The following is a 12,273-nucleotide window of genomic DNA, read 5'->3' as shown; positions in this document are numbered from 1 at the left end:
TCTACTCCTGCAAGTGATGACATTTGGAGGTGATGCCCCTGGAAGTTAGTTTGGGTTAGATGAGGGCTCGAGAGTGCATGCCTCATGATCAAATCAGTGAACTTATAATCAGAGATAACAGAGAGCTCTCTCTTTTCTTTCTTTCTCTTTTAATTTTTTAGCTTTATTTCATTCAATAGAACAGAGAGAAATTGAGTGGCAGAGAGAGAGAGACAGGGAGACACCTTTAGCACTGTTTCACTGCTCATGAAGCTTCACCCCTGCAGGTGGGGAGGGGAGGCTTGAACCCAGCCCTTGTGCATGGTAATACGTGCACTTAACCAGGTGCTCCACCACCGGGCCCTCTTTCCTCTCTTTCTTTGCACAAAAGAAGGGGTCTTGAGTGCACATAGAGACAGCAACTGTCTATGAGTTAAAAGAAGAGACTTCAGAATGAAATCTACCTTGTTGGTACCTTGGTATTGGACTTTCAAACCTCCCAAATGAAGAATGCATTTCTGTAGTTTAAGCCACTCAGTCTGTGGTGATATTTTGTTATAGGTACCTAAGTGACTTATATGAAGACTACAGTTCAGCCCCACTACTGGGAACCTATGGTTGGAGAGGTCAGTAGAAGGCTGAGCTTTTGTCATTTCCTCATGAGAATCTTTCAAAGTTTTGAGAACTATTTAGCATGGGAAGTAGTTTCCTGTGAAATAGTGAGTTCAGTCTGCAGGGGGTTAACCTGCTTACTTGGTCTGGTATCCTGACATGGGATCTGTCTGAGCCCTAGGATTCCAAGATGATGCCTGTACTATGCTCCCTGCTTTTTGGCCACTAGCAGTGAGCTTGAAATGACTATCAGGCTCAACCTGACGCTGTTGACTGGCTATGGAAGAAGGGCAAACGCTAGAAGAAGACTAGGCAAAGTCACTGCCCTGTTTGGAGCTCAAGTCATTTGTCTTTTCTTTACAGAAGATGACACCTTCAGCATAGGCCTGACTCATAACCTATGGAGGGTATTTTTGGCCTGCACAAAAGGCCAGCCTGCACCTCAGCTATCAGTCTTCCTGGATTCAAGGGTCAGGACAGAAGAGACTATAAATCACCCATGGACTGACTCAGAGAGTGGGCTGTGAAGTCTCAGGGACCTTCCAGGTCTCCCTGACCTTTTTTGCAAAACTGAGCGCTGGGAAAGCTCCACTTCTTGCTGGGGATCAGAGTGGGGGATTCTTTGCCACATGTAAAATCTGTACCCCTCTCCCACCACCCAGCCTTTTCCCTGGCCTCCCCTGGCATCTATAATTCCGTTTGTTGTGCTCGCAAACACCGTGTTGGAAGATTTCATGCTAATGAAAGGGTTTCTTGATTAGGTTACGCTGTTACTGTAAATGTTCCCTCATTATCTATGTTATGGTAGGAATTTGAAAAAGTATAAATTGAGCATCTTGCATAATTTATAAAACCTGAATGTTTGCTAATTAGTTCTGTTAGGTTAATGATGGTGCAGCGTCACTTCTTCCTGGTCCCTGCTAATGACCTTTCCCCTCTTCACTCTGAGTACGTTCTGATATGTACACTCCCCCACCCTCAGCAACCCAAGGACCAGCTCTACAGGGGCCCCATCTAGTCCTGGATGGGGAGAGGACATGCTCTGCAAAATGTGAACAGCTCCTTTTTCTTTCTGCATGCCCCCCACCCTGCGCGGAGGCCAAGAGGCAGCCTGCTTCAGGTCGCCAGCAGGAAATTCAGCTGTCTGCGTCCCTCTGATCCCCTGAAGAATGCCAGTGAAGTGCATTCCTTTGGTGCTGGCCTCCATTAGCAGCAAGAGAAGTGAAAATGCTGGAGGAGGTGGGGGAGGGGGAAAAACACCTCTCAAAAGGATTCTAAAATAACATTTTGCATCCTCAAGTAATTCCCAGTTCTCCCTGGCAACCATTCATTTCTTCCGAACAGCAGAAATTTGCAATATGAAAGTGGATTGGCTTCTCCCTCCCTTGGGGCCCCTGTATCTCTTCATCCAGCGCCTTGGGTAAAAAGCAATGCATACGTTTACAATATAAATGTGATTTAATCGACCTCCCTGTCAGGGAGAAATGGCAAGCATATCAAACAAGACCAAGATGTTAGAAAGGAAAATCATAAATTATTCCAGTGACGAGTTTCTGAGCCGCCTCCTGGACTACTAGATGATGCTATATAAGGCTGTTCCTTGAAACAATAATTAAGATAATTCTGTATGACAAGGAGAAAAATGTCCAGCTTTGTATGAAATGTGCTTCATGTTAGCAAGCTGAATGCTTGGTATTGATTACACCCCCCCCACTATCCCCACCTAGTCGCTGCAATTCAAGGCTAAAATTAATTGAATGATGCAACATTTCTTTTCCTGAATCCTTATTTACTGTACTTGCCTCCTAGAAACCATGCAAAGTGGGCTGGCCTCTAATTCTCCAAATTGATCTCTTCCTTTGGCAGTGTCTGGGAGAAGGCTCACATGTACACAGACACACACGCTCAGCTGGGTATCCATTGTTCTCTGCTCTGGAAGGCAGGATGTCTCCCCTCAGGGGAAGATTTGATGGACATATCAGCACAGCAGAGCCCTAACTTTTCCATTAGAAGGCCATCTTGGGGCTTTTCCACAGAAATACATCCAATGTCATCGAGGAAATCAGTTTCTTCCTTGCAGATGGTCTGCCTCCTCTCCCCTCCACCCCTCCGCCCACCTCCTGATCTATAGAGCAGCACCTGGTTTCTGTCTAGCAAGGTAGCTTTTCCGCCTCCTTCCAGCCTCCTGGGGTACAATATGGACCTAGAAGGGCCCCATCACCCTCTTCCATTGTAGCTGCTCTTTCCTGACAGTGCTGTTCCTCTCCCATGAGGGGCACTGGGCCCTTCCTGGCAGGGATGGTTTATGGCTACCACTCTATTGGGTTTTCCACGGCTCTATTTCATCCTTACTGCAGTGGCTGCAGCAGCATGGCTGGTTGAGAGTGAGGCACAGGCTCAGGTAGTTAATCTGCAGCTTCTTCCCTGTAGTGAGGCTAATGCTTCCTTCTGCCTGGAGGAGCAGAGGGGGCTGTGCACAGAAGCAAGACATCCAGCTCCTGGTATGGGAGCAGGTGGGACTGGATCCCAGTATGCTCTGACTTGCTGGGTGATTTGAACGTGCTGCTTCCCTTCTCTGAGCCCTGCTTCCTCAGTGGTAGTGGGGATGCAAAGCAGAAGCAAATGACAGGATTGGCATGTTGCAAGCAATCAATGATTTTTTTTTTTTTTAGAAAAAAAAACAGATGCACTTAGATGATTGTGAGATGAATTAATGGCTCTTGGCTTGACAGTCCTGTTTATGACAACCCAGAGTCTTACCCCCAGGGAGCTATCTTTCTAGAATGATGACAAAGGAGGGCTCTTCTCTTCTGCCTTGAATGCCAAGGAGGGGTTGTGGCTCCACTGAGCCTGAGGGAGCTGTCCTTCAGGGACATACATGGAAGATGCCCATGTACCCCCTGCCTAGGGGATGTCACTAGGCTATAGTTACTGTTCATGGAGCCCCTTGGTGACTGGAGTTGGGGGTAGAACCTCCTGGATGGGTTCAGAATTGAGATGTGGGTGAGAGGGTGACATAAATCAGAATCCAACCCTTGGTGTCACAGGGAGAGCAGAGGGCTATGGGAACACATACCCTTAATCTACTGATCACTCGGGCAAGGTGGGCATGAACGTGAGAACCAATTAGCCAGGTGGTAATGCCCAGTCAGGAACCAGATCCTTCATATACACTCTTCCTGCACTGAACATGTTGCTCAGAATGTAGTAGGTGCTCAGTAAAGATGTGGAGAGTGTCTGTTGGGGCTCAGTGCTGATACAGCCACAGAGGTCACTGTGCCGTTGGACCAGGTTGTTGAAAGGCAATGTGGGAAGGCAGCTTGCAGCCTGAGCTTTTCTCCCAGCCCCCATCTCTTCTTTCCTGTGTCCCCACCCCCAATTTCTCTGGAGGTCTGGCGGGGCATCCAGACAGCTAGAGTTTTGCTTTTTGTTGGAAGTCTGACATCTGGCGTGAGGCCCAGCCAAGGCAGCCTCTGAACTGTCCTCCTCTGACCCCGATGATCCATCAAATCCTCAGACGTCTCTGATTCCCCAGTACAGCCTGGTACCAGTAGGAGCTCCACAAGGGCTCACTGAGTGGCTGGCTGCTTGAGGAAGAAGCAGCCCTTCTCTGCTGATGAAAGAGCAATTAAGACTTTAGGAGTCTGCAGTCTAGACAAGGGAGCTGTCAAGTCCCTCATAAGTGGGTCTGAAGGCTGGTAATAGGAGATTAGGGGACTCCTAGGGAGGAGAAGCTGCATTATACAAGGACCGGAATGAGTTTGGGGAGGGTCAGGCCTGACCATTCCTTGGTTGGTGGGGTGGGAGTGAGTGTGGAAACCACCAGACCCCTCTGCCTATCTTCTCTATATGTCTTACAGGCTTGTTTAATTTTTTTATTTGTTATTAATAGTGTGTTAAGATTGTAAGATTACAGTGTATAGTTCCACACCAAACCCACCACCAGAGTTCCTTACAGGCTTGTTTTTACACTGTTTTCTTTAATGACTTTTCACCACAGTCAAATCAACTCTCCTGTCAACTTACTACCTTAGGAATAGTTGAAAAGATGACACTTGTGGGGTGGGGGGTGGGGTGGAGAAAGTGCTTTAACAGAAAAGCTACTCTCACTGTACATCCCCATGGGGAGGAGACATGTACCCACGTGTTCTCTCCAGTGTAACCTCAGCCAACTTGATGCACTTTTCAGAGTCCCAGGTGCTTCACCTGTACAGCAGGGGTAAGGCTCACTAGTTCTTGGGAATGAATTATTTGCAGTCTGGAAAGGCTCCCTGGAGGAGGTGGTACATAAAAGGGTTGATGGATAAGAGATGAAGCTGGGAGTTTCACCACCACAGGCTGAGGAGTGGTGGGTTGAGCGAGGGGTGGCAGTTGTGGGGTGATGGGGGCATCTGTTTCCCTCATCACCATCTGGCTCTCCTCTGCTCTGTGTCTCTGGTTCTCAGCACAGCACCCTGCCACCTGCACCCTTCTACTGCAGCCTGCCTGACTGGGGGTGGGGTATGGTGTCAAATCCTGGTTGGGGGACTTTTAATCATTCTCTTTTATCCGTGGGTGATTAGGGTGGCTCCAGCTTGGAGGCAATTAGCAAATTATTATTATTAGTTTCCGTTTGTGTGGCTTTGCCCTTTGAGGAACCCAGCCGATTTAATCAGGGCTGGTTGATGGGAACACAAACAGCTCCTCTCAGCTCAGCTCATGGAGTGGAGGGAAAACCACAACCCAGCCAACAGGGCAGAGCTCACTGTGTGCAAAGGTGAGCCTCTCGGCAGGGTGGGGGTGGGTGGGGTCACACACCTGGTGCTCACACTTCCCTGGGCTGGGGCTGCCTGCTGGGACTTGGTGGCTGAAGACAGGGGCGTTGGTTTAGGATGTCAGGGCCCTGGGGTGCTCCCTGGATGCTCCCCTACAGCAGTTCTCCCACACAGCTGCTCTTTCCCTTCCCCCGTTGCCTCTCGTTCATCTCTCCAGAGATACTCTAGTCCAGTGAATATTTAATTTTGACCTTCTGTGTCAGAAGCTGAGCCTCAATCCCTTGGAGCACAGTCCAGTGTCACCTTCTGAGAATGGAGTCTCCAGCCCTCCATCTCCTGCCACTGGAGCTCCATACCTCCACCTCCCCCACTGAGCAGGTGCAGCTTTGTTTAGGTGACAGCCACCTTTGTGGCTCAGGAGAGGACAGGACAGGAGAGGAGGGAAGAGGAGAGGAAGGGAAAGGAGAGGAGAGGAGGAGAGGGGAGGGAAGGGGAGGGGAGGGGAGAGGGGAGAGGAGAGGGGAGGAGAGGGGAGGGGAGAGGAGAGGAGAGGGGAGAGGAGGGGAGGGGAGAGGGGAGGGGAGGGGAGGGGAGAGGGGAGGGGAGGGGAGGGGAGGGGAGAGGGGAGGGGAGGGGAGAGGAGAGGAGAGGGGAGGGGAGGGGAGAGGAGAGGAGAGAGAGGAGAGAGGAGAGGAGAGGAGAGGAGAGGAGAGAGAGGAGAGGAGAGGAGAGGAGAGGAGAGGAGAGGAGAGGAGAGGAGAGGAGAGGAGAGGAGAGGAGAGAAGAGGAGAGGAGAGGACATTGGCAGTGTCTAAGCAACAGCAGCCTGGAGCAGGCTGAGGTCACAGTGCCCTGGGATAGGTAGTTGGAAAACATCTAGAATCAGGAGTGAGGTGTGTGAAATCACCATTCCTGAGAGGAGAAGTCTTCCGTTTCACTTGCAACAAGTGGAGGAATATGGTGAACCACAGAGACTGGCTGGACTCTCCTTCCTTAAGTTAGCAGCTCTGGGGGTGGGGGTAGGAATGTGGCTGGAGCCTCAGGACAATCACTGATTCAGCTTGAAGTAGAAAAGGCAGAACTCCGTCTTGTCTGGGAGGTGAGAAATTCATAGGACTCAGATGACTTGCCTGAAAACAAACAAACAAAAACACAGAACAGTGATTGCTTTTGGGAGGTGGATCTCAGTTGTGACATTTAAAAACTGCGTGCTTTCACTTCTTATGTGTTCTGTGAGCCTAGGCTGCTTTCCAGTAGGGCAAAAGCCTGTATTGATTCCACAGCTACTTATTTAGTGCCAGACCCTCCGAGACCCTGTGTGGGTCCAGTGGTACAAGAGACAGGACACTCTTACCTCTCAGAGGGCAGTCCTTCTCCCAGCTAGGATGCTTCTGGGCACACTTCCTACACAGTCTCCTTCCTGATTGTTCACAGTGACTCTTGGAGGTGGGAGTAACTAACATCAACTTTGAGAGCAAAACTGGAGGATTAATGCTCTTGACTCACCGGGCTAAGGGCACACAGTTAGAGGAGCTGTGCTGGGATTTAAAGCCAGGTTTGTTTGGCTTCAGTGCTGGACCCTCTCTGATACTCATTTCTTTTTGCTGTTAGATACCTCTGTAGCCTCTCTGTGTTGGCTTGACAACCTTTCTTGGGTGACCCTAGGAAAGTCCCACTGTTTCTCTGAACTTCAGTATCCCCACCTTGAAAACATGTCATTGGGCAGGATGAAGTAAGTGATTCAGGACAGTGTCTGCTGCTGGTGGGCGCACAGCCAACCAGAACAACTCATCCAGGGAGATGGTGATGTGTGTTGGTATAGGGCTTCCTAGTTCCTCCCCACCAAAGGAGCCCATTTCTTATCCCCACTTCTGGGTGCTGACTTTAGGAGATACAGACTTGTGCTTTAGTTCTTATATATTGATACAAGGAATGAAATTCATGGGGAAAAGACAGTGTCAACCCTGTCTTTATATCCCTATGTCTGTACCCACAGCCTCCTTAGAAGTCCGCCTCCTGCGGGTCTCATTCGCCCCAGATTCTGAGCCAGCCACACATGGACTGTCGGCAGAGCAGCAGCCTTCACTCCATTTAAGGATTAGTATCAGAGACTAAGACCAGTATGAGCCACAGACAGGCAGGCTTGCATATACTTCTGCTATTGATAATTATTGCTCCTCTGTACCCCTATTATACGTTAGGTGGTTTATTTTTGATGGAACTGAGGCCTCACACGTGCATGATTTCATTGTCCTGGGCCACTATTTTCATTCAGATATAGAGAAAAACAGAGAGGGGAGACAGTACAGTATCAAAGCTTTCTCTAATGCCGCAGCATCTCTCATGTGGCCCCTAGGTCTTATGTATGGTAGCGCAGACACCCTAATTGTGAACTGTCTGTCCAGCCCTTAAGGCTATTTGATAATCCATATCTTCTGCTTCACAGATGTCAGAACACATGGATCCACCCTTTATCAGAAAAACAGGCTACTCGTCCTGCTGGTCACTCTCAGATGACAACTGTAAGCTCCTTGAAGCCTGAAGAAAAGACTCTGCTTCTGGGGGTTGCTGAAAGTCCGACCTTCACTCTGAGGTACCTTTCCATACCTTGTTGCTGGTTTTGTTCCTGGTAGAACCTCCTCCATGAGCTTCTCTTTGGAGCTACACCATTGACTTATGCTGAAAACAGGGTGTTGGAATCAGCCCTAAGAAGGTAGTAATGACCATGCTTATTTATTGCAGGAGAGGAGCTGCCAAGGAACTTGCTGGGAGACTTTTCTTACATCTTTGGAATTAGAAAAAGGAAGGTCAATTATAGGAGTTTCCCCCCCCCCACTATTAGATAAAAATTGATTGTTTCTTCCTCCCTGCTTTGTCTTTGGGAAGCTCAGAGCCAAGTGAGCAGCCATCTCTAGACTATGCTAGGACTCTGATACTAATGCCTCTATGTGTCGCTCTTTACTCTTGTTCTAGGACCTGATGGAGGCTTGCTGGTCCTTTGGGCCATTCTTTGGACTGTCCTTTGGGGACATCTTACTTAGCTTGCCCCATACCCATTTGGAGAGCCAGTTTTCCTTGGATCTGGGCTTTCTCTCCTCCCAGCAGACCTGTGCCTTCTTGGCATCCCAACAGATGTGGCTGACATTTCATGTTTCCATGGGAACACTGTCTGCCTATAACCAGAGCTCGAGCGAGTGAGTGAGGAGGAGTGAATCAGAGTGTGAGAGTGTGTGTGATGTTCTCAGAGCCCAGGGTTCCTGTACAGGCTGCAGCAGCCTCCTCTTGGTGGTAATCGTGCCCCGTCTGCAGCTCCTACATCTCCATCGCTGACATAATATTGCACAAGGGCCCATCCATCTGCATAATCATCTTAACCTGCTCCCACAAGAGAGTTTAAAAGGTCTAGGCTGTTGGAAAATGACCATAAAGCCTGCACGCAGATACCTTTAGCAGCAATGCCGACATCTATCACAGGCTAATTACGAGCAGGGAGCGAGGGCACCGGCACCATGTCTGGGAACTGTTCCGGGCTGTGTGCGCTCTGACTTACTTCAAAGGGAAGGGAGTGAAAGGCGCTGGAAGAGAGCCATGAGGCAGAAGAGCAGTGCCTGTGGCAGCAAGCAGACTTGCTCTTTACTGGACTGAGTGCTCAGCTTCTCTAGGGGGAGGAAGCCTTACTCAAGGCTGTGCGGGAATTGCTGGGTCCTCTGTCCCTCTGGTAGGTTACAGCTTTCTGATGCCAGAGAAGAATGCATAGTGACCTTCCCTTCTTACCATGTCCTGAACTCAGACTCTTCTCCAGACTGGCTCTGTGACCTTGAACACCTTCCTGCCTTTCTCTGTGATGCCATTTTTCTGTTGGTAGAATGAGGGGTATGGACAAGGTTGTTGGTTCCCAAACTGTTCTGTAGAACCCTGTAAGTTCAGCAACAGGGCAGAGAAAAGGGACGGGGTCTCTGTATGGGTCAGAACCACCCCCTTCCTCTAACCACCACAGCAATTTTCCTTTCATTGACTGTATGTTCAGGGCTCTAAGGAATATTATTATTATTGTTGTTGTTGTTATTATTATTATTATTATTATTATTATTATTTTTGGCCTCCAGGGTTATCACTGGGGCTCAGTGCCTCCTGCATGAATCCACTGCTCCTGGAGGCCATCTTTTTTCCCCTTTTGTTGCACTTGTTTTTATCATTGTTGTGGTTATTATTATTATTGTCATTGATGATGTTGTTGTTGGACAGGACAGAGAGAAATGGAGAGAAGAGGGGAAGACAGAGAAGGGGAGAGAAAGATAGACACCTACAGACATGCTTCACCACTTGTGAAGCAACCCTTCTGTAGGTGAGGAGCCGGGGGCTCAAACCGGGATCCTTATGCCAGTCCTTGTGCTTTGCGCCATGTGTGCTTAACCCGCTGTGCTACTGCCTAACCCCTAGGAATCTTATTTATGAGGGCCAGTTCCCTGCTGCAGGAAGAGGATGTCCCTCACTGGACTCCAAGGTGTCTTGGACCCTCTGTGGCTCTTATAATAAGGGCACTAGAAAAGAGCCTGTTATATAACTAGCTTTCTTATGCCACATGTAACATCATCATGAGGAAGAAAGTCATGTCTGCAGGCAGGCCTGGGTGGATGAGAGGATGCCAAGGGTCAGGCACAGGAGGAGCAAACGGAACAGTGACGAGGGCTGGAGGGCCAGTGTCCCTAGTGACTGGGCTTCATCAGAAATGCCCCCCTGCAGGTAGTCTTTTTCTTAGGACAGGCTACTCTCCTTGAGCAAGCAGGACTAATTTCAGGCTCCTGACCTTGGCTAAATAGGATGTCCAGCTTCCTGCTTCTGGTCTTCATGAATTTTGGCCACTTCCTCCTTGGAGAGGTGGAGGGTGGGCAGCAGCCCCTCTGATGTTGCTCTCAGTGACTTGAAGATCCCTGCCATTTGATTCTTATCTTCCTCAGGCTGTCATCATGACCAGGCCCACTCACTACTCCACCTGATTTACTGGGCACTCTGACTCTAGGGATTTCTGTTCTGGCTTTGGATCTTCAAAACGTTTGCCTGTATGAAACTCCATCTCTGACTTAGCCCACTGCAGGTCCACAGTGATCGGTTAGATTCTAGGATCTTTCAGGCCACTGTAGGTCATAGACTCATGGGGGTGAAACTTCAGGAAATGAACTTGAGACAGGAGTAGTTCTGAGTGGATGGAGAAGGGGTGCCGTGTCCATCCTCGGGTAGTACCTAGTCTGGTTGGAACTACAAGTCTCTTGTCCCTTTTCCTGTAGCTCATGTCTACCTCAGCCAACCATGTACGGCTAGCAGAAGCTCTTCAACACAGCTCTTCTGGATGGTTCTTCTCCCTCTCAGGAGCGGGGCTCATTCTAGTCCTCTTGGGCCTCTGATGTCACCTCTGGGTTCCTCCACCAGGCTCTCTGTTCTCCCCATCTGCATACTCTGCAGGGTTTGGCCTGCTCTTGGCCACCTTCCAGCCCTCTCTAGGGCTCTGGCTCCTTTCAGAGGCTGCTCAGAGCCTGACCCCACCCCTGCCACCCACTTGCAAACCCTAGGAAGTCATTACCCTGAGCTCTTGCTCCTTGGGGCCAGTGCTGGGAAGCAGAGGGCAGGTCTCTACGTCTCTACTCCTAAAGGCAAGACACCTACAGGTCTTCCCCCCCCCCCCAGCTTGTTTCTTTCTGGAGAGAAAGCCTTCTCATTCATGTTTCTTCTGTGAACAGCTTCTTACTAACACCTTGGTTCTCTCTCATTCTTTCACTGAAAACCTTCCGCATTTTTTCCTAGAAGACTCATGATTTGGAAGCAAAAGTTAGAATATCCCACAGATCCCTTTTCCTTTTTGCTGCACAGCAGTGCCACTACACAGCAATGATGCAGGACTGGGAGGGGAAAGCAAAGATTTCAGGAGGAAAAATATGTCATTGGGAGTTGAAACTTTGAAATTATCTCCAGTCAGGGAGCTGGGTGGTAGTGCAGCAGGTTAAGTGCCCATGGTGTGAAGCACAAGGACCGGCTCAAAGATCTGGGTTCGAGTTCCCAGCTCCCTACCTGCAGAGGGGTCGCCTCACAACTAGTGAAGCAGGTCTGTAGGCGACTTATCTTTTTCTCCCCCTCTCAGTCTTCCCCAACTCTCTCAAATTCTCTCTGTCCTATTCAACAACAATAGCAGCAATGGCAACAGTAACAACAACAAAGGCAACAGCAAGGGAAAAAAAAATGGGGAAAATGGTCTCCAGTAGCTGTGGATTCACAGTGCAGGCACTGAGCCCCAGAAATAACCCTGGAGGCAAAAATAAACAAAAATTGTCTCCAGCCACACCATTTGGTATAAATGTATGTGAACTCAGGTGTCTCCAACTGAGCTTGGCATTAAGATTCCCATGAAACAAGCAGAGCTCAGACTTTGACTGCATTCTGTTGTGCTGGCCCAGGTCCTAGGATGGGGGCAGAACAGGACAGAACCTTAGCTTCATAACTGGGAGCGGCCACTTTGGATGACAAAATAGTATGAAACCACTAGAAGTCTGTCTTACAGCGGCATGAAGAGAGAGGGCAGTCAGGCCAGGCCGCAGGCAGGAAGGAGACACCCAGCTGCAGATTCTGAATTGAGGGGAAGAGGTAGAAGGTTCAGGCACAGTGTTACAGTGTAGAACCAAGGAGTGCTAACCTGGTCCATAGGCTACAAGGAATAGTAGAAAGCTTTTGATTAGGGGAGTGGGTGATGATAGGATTGGAAATGTTTGCAGTCAATTTGGAGAGATGAGAGAAATAGATAATCACTGAGCTGGGGGTGTTTGAAAAACTGTTTTTTTTTTTGTCTGTTTGTTTGTTTTGTTTTTAGCAAGATGGTGAATGCATGAGTGCATCCCCACCTGCGAATGGGGTGGGGGAAGGGCTCCTCATGAGTGGTGAA

The 12,273-nt window shown here is 49.2% G+C and overlaps 1 long non-coding RNA gene across 1 annotated transcript in view; it reads left to right on the top strand.

Moving 5' to 3' along the window:
• The window catches only part of LOC132541757 (uncharacterized), an 84,042-nt gene that overhangs the window by 46,136 nt on the left and 25,633 nt on the right, over positions 1 to 12,273 (top strand). Inside the window, exon 2 of the long non-coding RNA XR_009552855.1 lies at positions 7,792 to 7,938. This is a non-coding gene — a long non-coding RNA (uncharacterized LOC132541757). The remainder of the gene's footprint in view (positions 1 to 7,791; positions 7,939 to 12,273) is intronic.

This window comes from Erinaceus europaeus, chromosome 1 (genome assembly GCF_950295315.1).
Source record: "Erinaceus europaeus chromosome 1, mEriEur2.1, whole genome shotgun sequence".
NCBI classification, from domain to species: Eukaryota; Metazoa; Chordata; class Mammalia; order Eulipotyphla; family Erinaceidae; genus Erinaceus; species Erinaceus europaeus.
Note: the sequence above shows the minus strand (reverse complement) of the source record. Positions and strands in the feature narration are given on the sequence as shown.